The following is a 13,412-nucleotide window of genomic DNA, read 5'->3' as shown; positions in this document are numbered from 1 at the left end:
TACCCTGTGCTTGGGGGGATTCAACAGTACTTCCAAACACAAAGCACCTCTCAGTCTGATTGTCCATGTTGTGACATGGCACAGCCATCTTGAGCAGGCCGTTGATCACTTACTTAATGCACCTATGGGTTGCAGAATGGGAAATTCTATACATGTGTCCAATGGATTTCTGGAAAGAGCTGGAGGCATTGAAGTTGACAGCCACAGCGATCTTCAGCAACACTGGCATTGGCTGCCTACCAGCTCTGAGTCTCAGTTCATCCTGCAGCTTGATACAGGTTGGCCTCCCTTGAGAGCCACAGTCTCCCTTGACACAGTTTCTTGGATGTTTGGAGATTGTTCAGCTTGGAGTGGTACACTGTTTCCTGGGAATAGCCTCCTCTGTGAGCAGCTACCTGTTGCTGGAACCCTTTGTGTCCTTCTGCACTCCTCCCATCCTGACACTGGCACACTTTCTGACCCTGAAGTTGCTGATGTGTCCCTGCTCATCCTCAAACTTCTGTCCCTCCATACTGCCCTTCCCCAGGGGTCACAATGTCTGGATGAATGACTTCCAAGATAGGTCTCCTCTCTCTCTCCGAGTTCGAGGCTTTCTACTGGATTCCCTCTCATCTGCCCAGTTTGAACCTGAGCCCTTCCCTCAGACCAAATGTTACGACCCCCATGTGTCCCTGACTTGAAGCCTCTTCAGTACTGCTACTTTTACCCCACTTTCTGCCACATCTGGCAACTCCCTCTTTGCACAATCCTTCATGACACCACACTCTGGGTCTCCCAATGGCTTCCTAAGAGAAGCAGCACTTAGTGCCCAATTTCCTTCCTACCTCACTTCACCAGGTGGGGCTCCGAAGCTCCATGATTCCTTTGTGCCATTGATAAAATTGGAAGCAAGCCATAAAATTGAAGTTAAAATTGAAGGTCTGATATAGATAGGAAATATACAGTAAATGGCAGAACCCTTAAGAGTATTGATAGGCAGAGGGATCTGACTGTACAGGTACACAGGTCACTGAAAGTTGCAATGCAGGTGGAGAAGATAGTCAAGAAGGCATATGGCACGCTTGCCTTCATCAGCCGAGGCATTAAGTTTAAAAATTGGCAAGTCATGTTACAGCTTTATAGACTCTTAGTTAGGCCGCACTTGGAAGAGAGTGTTCAATTCTGGTCGCCACACTACTAGACAGATGTGGAGGCTTTGGAGATGGTACAAAAAAGATTTACCATAATGTTGCCTGGTATGGAGGGTATTGAGGAGAGATTGAAGGGACTTGGTTTGTTCTCACTGGAGTGACTGAGGTTGAAGGGTGACCTGATAGAAGTCTACAAGATTATGAGAGGCATGGACAGAGTGGATAGTGAAAAGCTTTTTCCCAGGGTGGAAGAATCAACTACTAGGGGACACAGATTTAAGATGTGAGGGGCAAGGTTTAATGGAAATGTACGAGGCACTTTTTTTTGCACATAGAGGATGGTGGGTGCCTGGAATTCGCTGCCAGGGGAGGTAGTGGAAGCAGATATGGTAGTGAGTTTCAAGAGGCATCTGGACAAATATTTGAATAGGATGGGAATAGAGGGATATGGTCCCCGGAAGGGTAGGGAGTTTTAGTTCAGTCAGGCAGCATGGGCAGAGCAGGCTTGGAGGGCTGAAGGGCCTGCTCTTGTGCTGTAATTTTCTTTGTTCTTTGTTCTTAATTTGACTTTCAAGTACTTATAATTGGTATTCCACCATCTTCCATTGTTTTTGTCACTACTATAATATGGAAGCGATGTCAAAGCACTGGAAATCCAGTCAAAAGTCGTCTACTCCCCTTTTATAGTTCCGCCCTCCACCACCCCCTCTCCCAACACCCCTTCACATCACCACTGTCATCACCTACCTTGCTTTAAATGGCCCAGTAAAATTTCAGACAATGTATGTAGTTGTCTGTAATCAAGGTTTGGCTGGATTGCTATTGTCTGGAGATTTCTAGTACATCTTTTTTAAAGGCAGAGATGAGGAAGAGACACTAAGAACTTAATTTCAGTCACACATTTATGGGATGGCAAAAGCAAGTTCATTTGCTTTATTATTGTTTATTTTTCTTCCTTACCACTTACTCTACAGAACACAATTCATAACGAACAATAATGTTTTAAACCAAATAATTTGCTGTTCTGCCATTCAGTACAAAAAAAAGAACAGTGCAGCACAGGAACAAGCTCTTCAGCCCTCCAATCCTGCGCTGATCATGTCGTACTATCTAAACCAAACACCTGCATCTCTCTATTTCCCTTATGTTTAGAAAAGGGTAAGAAAATCGGCTTCAGATTTTGTTTTGACGCATGCATTTCTGATGACAAAAGTTCCCCTAATGTTCTTTATATCTTCAACTGTCATTATGGCTTACAAATAGTATTGTCTCATAGTGTAAAAGGTTCATAATTCAAGTCCTGAATTTGAGATCCTGAACAAGATCCTGAACTTCCTTAGTCATAGTTCACAATCAGTAAGGATAGGCAACGAAACCTCGTCCACGATCATCCTCAACACCAATGCCCCACAAGGCTGTGTTCTCAGCCCCTACTACACTCCTTATACATCAATTACGGTGTGACCAAATTCCCCTCCAATTTGATTTTCAACTTTGGTGAAGATACCACCGTAGTGGGTCGGATCTCAAACAATGACGAGACAGAGTACAGGAATCAGATAGAGAGTCTGGTGAACTGGTACGGCAACAATAATCTCTCCCTCAATTCAACAAAATGAAGGAAATTTTCATCGACCTCAGGAAGCATTGAGGAGAACATGCCTCTATCTACCTCAATAGGGATGAAGTAGAAAGGGTCGTGAGCTTCAAGTTTTAGGTGTCCAGATCACCAACAACCTGTCCAGGTCCCCCCATGCTGACATTATAGTTAAAAAACGCCTTTACTTTCTGAGAAGACTAAGGAAATTTGGCATGTTAGCTATGACTCTCACCAACTTTTACAGATGCACCATAGAAAGCATTTTTTCTGGTTGTATCATAGTTTGATATGGCTCCTGCTCTGCCTAAGACCGCAAGGAATTACAAAAGGTCGTGAATGTAGCCCAATTCATCACACAGGCCAGCCTCCCAGCCACTGGCCCAGCCTAAGCTTCCCACTGACTCAGCAAAGCAACCAGCTTAATGAAGGACACCACGCATCCCAGACATTCTCTCTTCCACCTTCTTTCATTGGGAGAAAGCTACAAAAGTCTAAGGTCACATACCAACCAACTAAAGAACAGATTCTTCCCTGCTGCTTCAGATTTTTGAATGGACCTATCTTGCATTAGGTTGATCTTTCTCCACCCTACCTATGACTGTAATTGTACATGCTGTACTCTCTCATTTCCTTCTCCATGAACGGTATGCTTTGTCTGCATAGCACGCAAGAAATAATGCTTTTCACTGTTTGCTAATACATGTGACAATAATAAATCAAGTCAAATCAAATCAAAGTCCTATTCCAATGTTTTGGTAGAGACTCTATCTGCCCTCTCAGGTGTATATAATAGATCCGTGATACTACTTTGTAGACTTTCTGGAGTCCCAGCCAATATTATCCCTTCATCAACATTACTAAAATGGATTAGCTGGTCAATATCTCATGGCTGTTTGTGGGACTTTGCTCTATGCAAATTGACTGCCACATTTCCTACATTACAACAATGATTACACTTCAAAAGCACTTCATTGATTCGAAAGTGCTTTGGGACTTTGTGAAAGGCATCAGTTAAACATGAGGTTTTATTTAAATTTCCACCACAGGAACATAGGAGCAGGAATAGATCATTAGCCCTGTGAACCTGTTCCCCATTCATTCAGATCATAGCTGATCTGTTCATCAAATCCATTTACCAACCTTTGATCCATATCCCTCGATACCCCTATCTAACAACAAAAATCTACTGCTCTCAGTCTTGAAAGTTTCAGCCAAACCAATATCTAAAAATTTGGGGGTTAGAGGAAAGGGGGAGTAGTATTCCAAATTTCCACCAACCTTTGTGTGAAAAGCACTCTTCTTCTTGTGAATCACACACACACAAGGATGTAATAATAGGGAATAATAATAGGTAAGGGGGAGAGTTATCCCTCTATCACTCTTATACGATGTGTATGGGGAATAGTACTTTCACTTTCCTTGCTGACCTTGTAAGGTCACTAATTATCTTTCTACATGACTTTCTGTGAGATCCTGGTGGCTGTACTAAGTGCTTCAGAAACCTTTCTCTGTAATGCTTGCACCCATCTATTATTTGAATTCTTATTCTCAGTACCTAGATGTCCAGGTCTTTCCCATCCACACTTCAGCAAATAGAACAAATGTGTCAGTAAACCTGACAGCCTTTCTGACATCTGATCCTGCTGAGGTAATTCCTTCTTCAGCCATTTTTTTTAACATTGCGGCTCCTCCTATCAAAAAAAGCTTGTTCATCAACTCCAGGGTTTTAAACATTGCAGCATAATTTGACTTTTCTCCCTCCCCATTTATAGTGAAGCCAATGAACAGCAGTTACTCACTTGAAAAACACTCAGCATAAATCACTAGAACTGTCCTGTATTAGAGCACTGACCTGGTGCTGGGATCACAGAAGAACGTAAGAAGTAGGAGCAGGAGTAGACCTCTCGACCCTGCTCCGCCATTCAAAAAAATCATGGCTGATCTTCCCGTGGACTCAGCTCCACTTATCTGCCCACTCACCATAACCCTTAATTCTTGGCTGGGTAGAACCTGCTCGGTGGCACCGTGGTTCGCATTGCCGTTTCACATTGCCAGGGAGCCAGGTTCAGTTCCCAGCTTCGGTGTCACTGTCAGTGAGGAATCTGCACGTTCTCTCTGTGTCTGCATGGGTTTCCTCCAGGTGCTCCGGTTTCCTCCCACAGCCTGAAAGGCCTGCTGGTTAGGTGCGTTGGCCATGCTAAATTCTCTCATTGTACCTGAACTGGCGCTGAAGCGTGGCAACTAGGGGATTTTCACAGTAACTTCATTGCACTGCTAATGTAAGCCATTTGTGACACTAATAAATAAACTTTAAAATTATAAACTAATTAGAAGAATATCCAGTCTCATTGTTTATCTAATCACAATAATATCCCTCAAATAATTATTGCGAAGTGCAATTCTTGTTCAACCAAGCTCCTCACTGGTCTTCTCAAACTATTCTCAATATTAAATCCTGAAGCTCCTGAATGAATACTTTGCGTCGGTATTCACGAAGGAGAGGGGTTCGGAATCGTGCGGTCTCTTGGAGGGAGCTGAGGGTCAGTTGCAGGAAATATCTATTACGAGGGAGGAAGTGCTAGGGCTTTTAGGTAGCATAAGGATGGATAAAGCTCCGGGGCCTGATGGTATTTATCCCAGGCTGCTTAGGGAGGTGAAAGATGAAATTGCTGGGCCTCTGGCGCAAATCTTTGTCTCTTCTTTGGACACAGGTGAGGTCCCAGAAGACTGGAGGGTAGCAAATTTGGTACCGCTGTTCAAAAAAGGTAGTAGGGATAACCCTGGAAATTATAGACCGGTGAGTTTGACATCGGTGGTAGGGAAATTAATGGAAAAAATACTTAGGGGTAGGATGTATGAGTATTTGGAGCGTTGCGATCTGATTAGGGATACGCAACATGGCTTTGTTAGAGGGAGGTCTTGCCTTACGAATCTTGTGGAATTCTTTGAGGAGGTGACAAAAACGGTTGACGATGGGAGAGCCGTTGATGTCATCTATATGGATTTCAGTAAGGCGTTTGACAAAGTCCCTCATGGTAGGCTGGTAGAAAAGGTTAAGGCGCATGGGATACGAGGCCAGGTAGCTAGGTGGATTGAGAACTGGCTGGGTAATAGGAGACAGAGGGTCGTTGTGGAGGGGACCTTGTCGGGCTGGAGGCCAGTGACCAGTGGTGTGCCGCAGGGCTCAGTACTGGGATCTCTCCTCTTTGTAGTATACATAAATGACTTGGAAGAGAGCGTAGGTGGTGTGATCAGCAAGTTTGCTGATGACACCAAGATGGCAGGGTTGGCGGGTACTGAACTGGATTGTCAGGTGATACAACAGGATATAGATAGGTTGGTGCATTGGGCAGATAGGTGGCAGATGGAATTTAATCCTGACAAATGCGAGGTGATGCATTTTGGAAGGAATAATGCAGAGAGGAGCTATGTGATAAAAGGTAGACAGATTAGGAGTATAGAAATACAGAGGGACCTGGGAGTGCAGGTTCACAAATCCATGAAGGTTGCGTCACAAGTGGAGAAGGTTGTTAGGAAGGCTTATGGAATGCTAGCCTTTATAGGAAGGGGTATAGAGCATAAAAGCTGCCGTCTAATGCTTCAGTTGTATAGAACGTTGGTTAGACCGCATTTGGAGTACTGCGTCCAGTTCTGGTCACCTTACTACCGGAAGGACATGGAGTCTCTGGAAAGGGTGCAGAGGAGGTTTACCAGGATGTTGCCTGGCATGGAGGGGCTGGGTTACGAGGAAAGGTTGGAGAAACTGGGACTTTTCTCCTTGGAAAGATGGAGATTGAGGGGGGACATGATAGAGTTATATAAGATACTGAAGGGAATAGATAAAGTCAATAGTGAGAGACTGCTCCCTAGACTGGGTACAAATACGAGAGGTCATGATTTAAGGGTGAGGGGGGAGAGGTATAATTTGGATGTGAGAGGAAGGTTCTTTACGCAGAGAGTTGTGGGGGTATGGAACGCGCTACCGAGTAGGGTGGTGGAGGCAGGAACATTGGACTCGTTTAAGATTCAGTTAGATAGACACATGAGTGAAATGAGGATGGAGGGTTATGGTAGGGGCTATTAAATAAGGTTAGAGCCTCGAGAGACACCAGAAAAGCAGGCTTGTAAGATTAACGTTTTTGTCTTTTTATTCTGCAGGTGGAGGTCCACCTCGTTGTCAAACGAGGGGCATGCACACGGTGGGTCGTGCGTGGGCTGCTCTTGGAAGTTCCGGGAGTGGCCTAGTACTTCGTGTCGGTGTGTGTGCTTGATCCTGGACCGGTAGACGGGCGCCGCAACAGCTCAGTGACTAGCACTGCTAGCTGTGCAGACACATGGATTTGGGCCTGTGTCTGTGGGAGTTTGTGCATTCTCCCTGTGGTTGCGTGGGTTTCCTCCGGGCGCTCCGGTTTCCTCCCACACCCCAAAGATGTGCTCTTAGGCTGATTGGTTTTACCAAATTGGCACTATTCTCCCCTGAATCTGGCTAAGTTAGGGGTTCCATTCGTAGACACGCAGGGTAGAATAGGTGTAGGGTGATGCGGCAGCACGGGCTCGTTGGGCCGAAGGGCCTGTTTCCCATGCTGGGTTGTTCTTTGTTCTTTGTAAATACTGTTTCCAACTGTTAATTAACTTGCTAAATGCATGCATGCTAAATGGCAGAAGCAGCATGCTATAGATTGAGATAAATGGCCCCGTAAGTAAAAGTTCGGATCAATGCTCTGCAGTCCTGCCACATCCAATTGTTAATGGTGGTGGACAAGTGAATAAATAATGGGAAGGGTAGGTTCCATGAATATCGCACCCATAGCCATGGCAGAATTCAGCATGGTGATGCAGATCACAAGGCTCAAAATTCACAACCATTGTCAGCCAGAAATGTCAAATGAATAATCTATCAGCCACCTCTTAAGATCCTTATCATCTTCAGCCAATTCATTCCGCACAATACCATGAGAAACATCTAAGCCACGGGATATGGGAAAGTTCATGGATCCTGACATCTGTTCCTAGGCAAACTTGGTGTATATCCAGCCAAGCTGTTGCAGAAATATCAACAACACTGCCATTTACCCAACAAAGTGTAAAATTACCCATGTATGTGCTGAGTACAAAAAAAAGACAAATTCATTGTGACTAATTACTGAATGTTTAATTAATGCTGAGTCTCAATCATCAGCAAAGTGATCATAGAATCACAACAATTACAGCAGCAAGGGATATCATTCACTCCACTGTGCCTGTGCAGAATAAAAATACATACAGCCAAATCCACTTTCTAGATCTTGATCCATACACTTGTAGAATATGCTACTTAAAGTGCGGATTCAAGTATTTTAAAGGCCACGAGTTTCTGTCCTATATCAATCACCCCTCAGTTTAAAGCTATGTCCCCTCATGCTACCCATCTCCATCCGAGGAAACAGACTCTCATTGTCCACCATATCTAATTCTCTGATTATCTTATATGCCTGTATTAAGTCACCTTTTAACCTTCTCTCTAAGGAAAACAGCCTCAAGTCCCTCAGCCTTTCCTCATAAGACCTTCCCACCATACCAGGCAACATCCTGGTAAACCTCCTCTGCACCCTTTCCAATGCTTCCACATCCTTCCTATAATGTGGCGACCAGAACTGTACACAATACTCCAAGTGCAGCCACACCAGAGTTTTGTACATCTGCAACATGACCTCATGGCTTCGAAACTCAATCCCTCTACCAATAAAAGCTAACACACCGTACGCCTTCTTAACAACCCTATCAACCAGGGTGCCAACTTTCAGGGACCTATGTACATGGACACTGAGATCTCTCTGCTCATCCACACTACCAATTTACCATTAGCCCAGTACTCTGTATTCCTGTTACTCCTTCCAAAGTGAATCACTTCACGCTGTTCCACATTAAACTCCATTTGCCACCTCTCAGCCCAACTCTGCAGCTTATCTATGTCCCTCTGTAACCTGCAACATCTTTCTGCACTTTCTCCAACTCCACCGACTTTAGTGTCATCCGCAAATTTACTAACCATCCTTCTACACCCTCATCCAAGTCATTTATAAAAATGACAAACAGCAGTGGCCCCAAAACAGCCTTGCGATACACCACTAGTAACTGAACTCCAGGATGAACATTTCCCGTCAACCACCACCCTCTGTCTTCTTACAGCTAGCCAATTTCTGATCCAAACTGCTAAATCACCCTCAATCCCATACCTCCGTATCTTCTGCAATATCTTACCTTGGGGAACCTTATCACACGCTTTACTGAAATCCATGTACACCACATCAACTGATTTACCCTTATCCACCTCTTTGGTCACCTTCTGAAAGAATTCAATGAGGTTTGTGAGGCACGACCTACCGTTCACAAAACCGTGATGACTATCCCTAATCACAATATTCCTTTCTAGATGTTTGTAAATCCTATCTCTTATAATCCTTTCCAAAACAAAGGAAGGCTTGAGCCCATGCTGGGGCCTTCCAGCCAGGAGACTGTGCCTGTGGCTACACCTTCTGACTCCCCGCTTCCTGACTCCAAACACTCAGGGGCAGCGGGATGAAGAAGGTGTCATTGAACCATTCCAGACACTTGGAAGCAGGCCAGGGCCCTTAGGATCCAGGGCTTCCAAAAGACGCCTGCCACACACACATGACAGTCAATGGAGGTAGGCAGCTGCCCCCCTCCACCTCCAATGTACATTCTGGGCAGTCACAGCCACGTAACGTTAGGAAGTTGTAGTTGCACTGAGATGGCACGGGTGAAGGGTTGTACTAGTTAGAAAGGTATTTAAACAACTTAACATTTTCTGTTCACAAGTTTTTTTATGTTAGAACTTATTATTTAAACACCTTTATTGCCATTAAAAAAATTTTCACCAGCCATCTGTGACTAATTTGTCACAGATTTGTCTTGAATAGGAATCCTCTTCCATTGATGATCATCAGAATGATGCTTCATGTTGATGTCGGTTGGGGAGGCCCCTCAATACTGTGTCACTGCGGGAAGGAAGGCATTGGTTCCCTGACGAGTGTGCCCCAGGGCATCACCAGAATGGTGCTTGGCGAATCGTCATCACTTTCCTGCCTGCCAAAAAACTTGCAAACACAGGCCCAGCACTCTGGTGTGACAATATTGCAGGAGATAGAAAGAAGTTGCGGGGGTGCGGGAGGGGGGTGGGGTTGGTGTTGGTAATGGAACCCACAGACTGAACCCCTAGTGACTGAACCACCTGGTGATCAGAGCCTCCCTAGCCGCCTTCGCATGCTTTGTTTGGGCTGCCAACCCTTCAGCGCCTGGTTGGTGTTCCTCAGTGTGCTCTTCCTCTTCTTCCTCCTCCTCCTCTTCTCCCTCCTCCTCCTGCTGGTCATCCTCCCCAGCTTCACCCTGCTGGTCAGCCTCCACTAATATGTCACCTCTCTGTAGAGTCAAACTGTGCAAGACACAGCACACGACCACTATGCAGGAAGACATCACTCGGTTGTATTGTGGGGCCATGCCAGATCAGTCCAGGCAGCAGAATCTCATCTTGAGAACCCAAATGCACCTCTCCACTATCGTGCGGGTGGCTCCAGGGACCTCATTATAGCAGGTCTCTGCCTCAGACACAAGCCTCCACACAGTCATCAGCTGTGTCTGCAGCGGGTAATCATATCATCCACGAGCCACTCCTGTAGCCTGGATTCCTCCTCAAATGCCTCCAGAATGTCTGAGCTCCTGACAATGAAGCTACACACTAACTAGATGTCTTACACAGACATACATAATGTTCATCTTATGGTCACACACCAGTTGAACATTCAGGGAACCTCTTTTTGTTGATGATTCTGTAGGGGGGCCTAGAGGATGACTGTGTGCATGTGATGGCCCCTGTACATTAGGCATCCCTGTAGTGGCAGTGAACCCTACAGCCCAGACTTCCTGATGGGCCTGGTCCAGGTTAAATTTGATGTATCCCCAGCCCGGGCATACAGGGCTTCTGTGACCTGCTCGACACAGGTGTGCACAGCTGATTGGGAGATGACATATACATATCCGCTAGGGATCTGGAAGGAGCCAGTCGCATAAAAGTTCAGAGCAGCTTTCAATTTGACAGCCACTGAGACTGGGTGCACACTCTGCCCCTAGGTGCCAGGTCCTGCAACAGGTGGTACTGGTGTTGCACTATTTCCTTTTGGAGGCAGAGACGTTGGTGGCACACAGTGTCCGACGTCTGTTCAAATGACACTTGTGCACAGAACTGCTGGGATCTCTGTTCTCTCCTTCTCCTGCATCACCCCTCTGGGTGAATGACGGCCACCTCTTGCCTCTGGTGATCGCCTCTGTCTATTCCTGCAAGTGGCAAGGCCTGGGCCTCTTGTGCCCGCAATTCTCTCTCCAGCTCCTCCTCCTCAGCTCCAGCAGCGACCAAAGGAACAGCAAGATTCATTGGTTGCATCGCAAAAGCCATCTCATCACTCTGCAGGGGGAAGTGGGGGAGGTGGAAGATGGAGAGGAACAGATGTAGAGGTTAAGGAATGCTGCTTACACCGAGCACATCAACAGTCACTGTCCATACTCCCAATCCCCCCAGCCACATGCTCCCCACAATCACAGCCCCCCCAGTTCCCCCAGCCACAAGCTCCCCACAATCACAGCCCCCCCAATTCCCCCAGCCACATGCTCCCCACAATCACAGCCCCCCAATTCCCCCAGCCACATGCTCCCCACAATCACAGCCCCCCAATTCCCCCAGCCACATGCTCCCCACAATCACAGCCCCCCAATTCCCCCAGCCACATGCTCCCCACAATCACAGCCCCCCAATTCCCCCAGCCACACACTCCCCACAATCACAGCCCCCCCAATTCCCCCAGCCACATACTCCCCACAATCACAGCCCCCCCAATTCCCCCAGCCACATACTCCCCACAATCACAGCCCCCCAATTCCCCCAGCCACACACTCCCCACACTCACAGCCCCCCCAATTCCCCCAGCCACATGCCCCCCACAATCACAGCCCCCCAATTCCCCCAGCCACATACTCCCCACAATCACAGTCCCCCCATCCCCCAGCCACAAGCTCCCCACAATCACAGCCCCCCAATTCCCCCAGCCACATCCTCCCCACAATCACAGCCCCCCCAATTCCCCCAGCCACATGCTCCCCACAATCACAGCCCCCCCAATTCCCCCAGCCACATGCTCCCCACAATCACAGCCCCCCCAATTCCCCCAGTCACATCCTCCCCACAATCACAGCCCCCCCAATTCCCCCAGCCACATGCTCCCCACAATCACAGCCCCCCCCAATTCCCCCAGCCACATGCTCCCCACAATCACAGCCCCCCCAATTCCCCCAGCCACATGCTCCCCACAATCACAGCCCCCCCAATTCCCCCAGCCACATGCTCCCCACAATCACAGCCCCCCCAATTCCCCCAGCCACATGCTCCCCACAATCACAGCCCCCCCCAATTCCCCCAGCCACACACTCCCCACAATCACAGCCCCCCCAATTCCCCCAGCCACACACTCCCCACAATCACAGCCCCCCCAATTCCCCCAGCCACATGCTCCCCACAATCACAGCCCCCCCAATTCCCCCAGCCACACGCTCCCCACAATCACAGCCCCCCCAATTCCCCCAGACACACACTCCCCACAATCACAGCCCCCCCAATTCCCCCAGCCACATGCTCCCCACAATCACAGCCCCCCCAATTCCCCCAGCCACATGCTCCCCACAATCACAGCCCCCCCAATTCCCCCAGCCACACACTCCCCACAATCACAGCCCCCCCAATTCCCCCAGCCACATACTCCCCACAATCACAGCCCCCCCAATTCCCCCAGCCACATGCTCCCCACAATCACAGCCCCCCCAATTCCCCCAGCCACACGCTCCCCACAATCACAGCCCCCCCCAATTCCCCCAGCCACATGCTCCCCACAATCACAGCCCCCCCAATTCCCCCAGCCACATACTCCCCACAATCACAGCCCCCCCAATTCACCCAGCCACATGCTCCCCACAATCACAGCCCCCCCCAATTCCCCCAGCCACATGCTCCCCACAATCACAGCCCCCCAATCCCCCCAGCCACACACTCCCCACAATCACAACCCCCCCAATTCCCCCAGCCACACACTCCCCACAATCACAGCCCCCCCAATTCACCCAGCCACATGCTCCCCACAATCACAGCCCCCCAATTCCCCCAGCCACACACTCCCCACAATCACAGCCCCCCCCATCCCCCCAGCCACATACTCCCCACAATCACAGCCCCCCCCCCAATTCCCCCAGCCACATGCTCCCCACAATCACAGCCCCCCCAATTCCCCCAGCCACACACTCCCCACAATCACAGCCCCCCCAATTCCCCCAGTCACATCCTCCCCACAATCACAGCCCCCCCAATTCCCCCAGCCACATGCTCCCCACAATCACAGACCCCCAATTCCCCCAGTCACATCCTCCCCACAATCACAGCCCCCCCAATTCCCCCAGCCACATGCTCCCCACAATCACAACCCCCCCAATTCCCCCAGCCACACTCTCCCCACAATCACAACCCCCCCAATTCCCCCAGCCACATGCTCCCCACAATCACAGCCCCCCCAATTCCCCCAGCCACACACTCCCCACAATCACAGCCCCCCCAATTCCCCCAGCCACACGCTCCCTACAATCACAGC

This window comes from Carcharhinus amblyrhynchos, chromosome 1 (genome assembly GCF_965287045.1).
Source record: "Carcharhinus amblyrhynchos chromosome 1, sCarAmb.v2.hapA, whole genome shotgun sequence".
Taxonomy (NCBI): Eukaryota; Metazoa; Chordata; class Chondrichthyes; order Carcharhiniformes; family Carcharhinidae; genus Carcharhinus; species Carcharhinus amblyrhynchos.
This window is presented reverse-complemented; position numbering follows the sequence as displayed.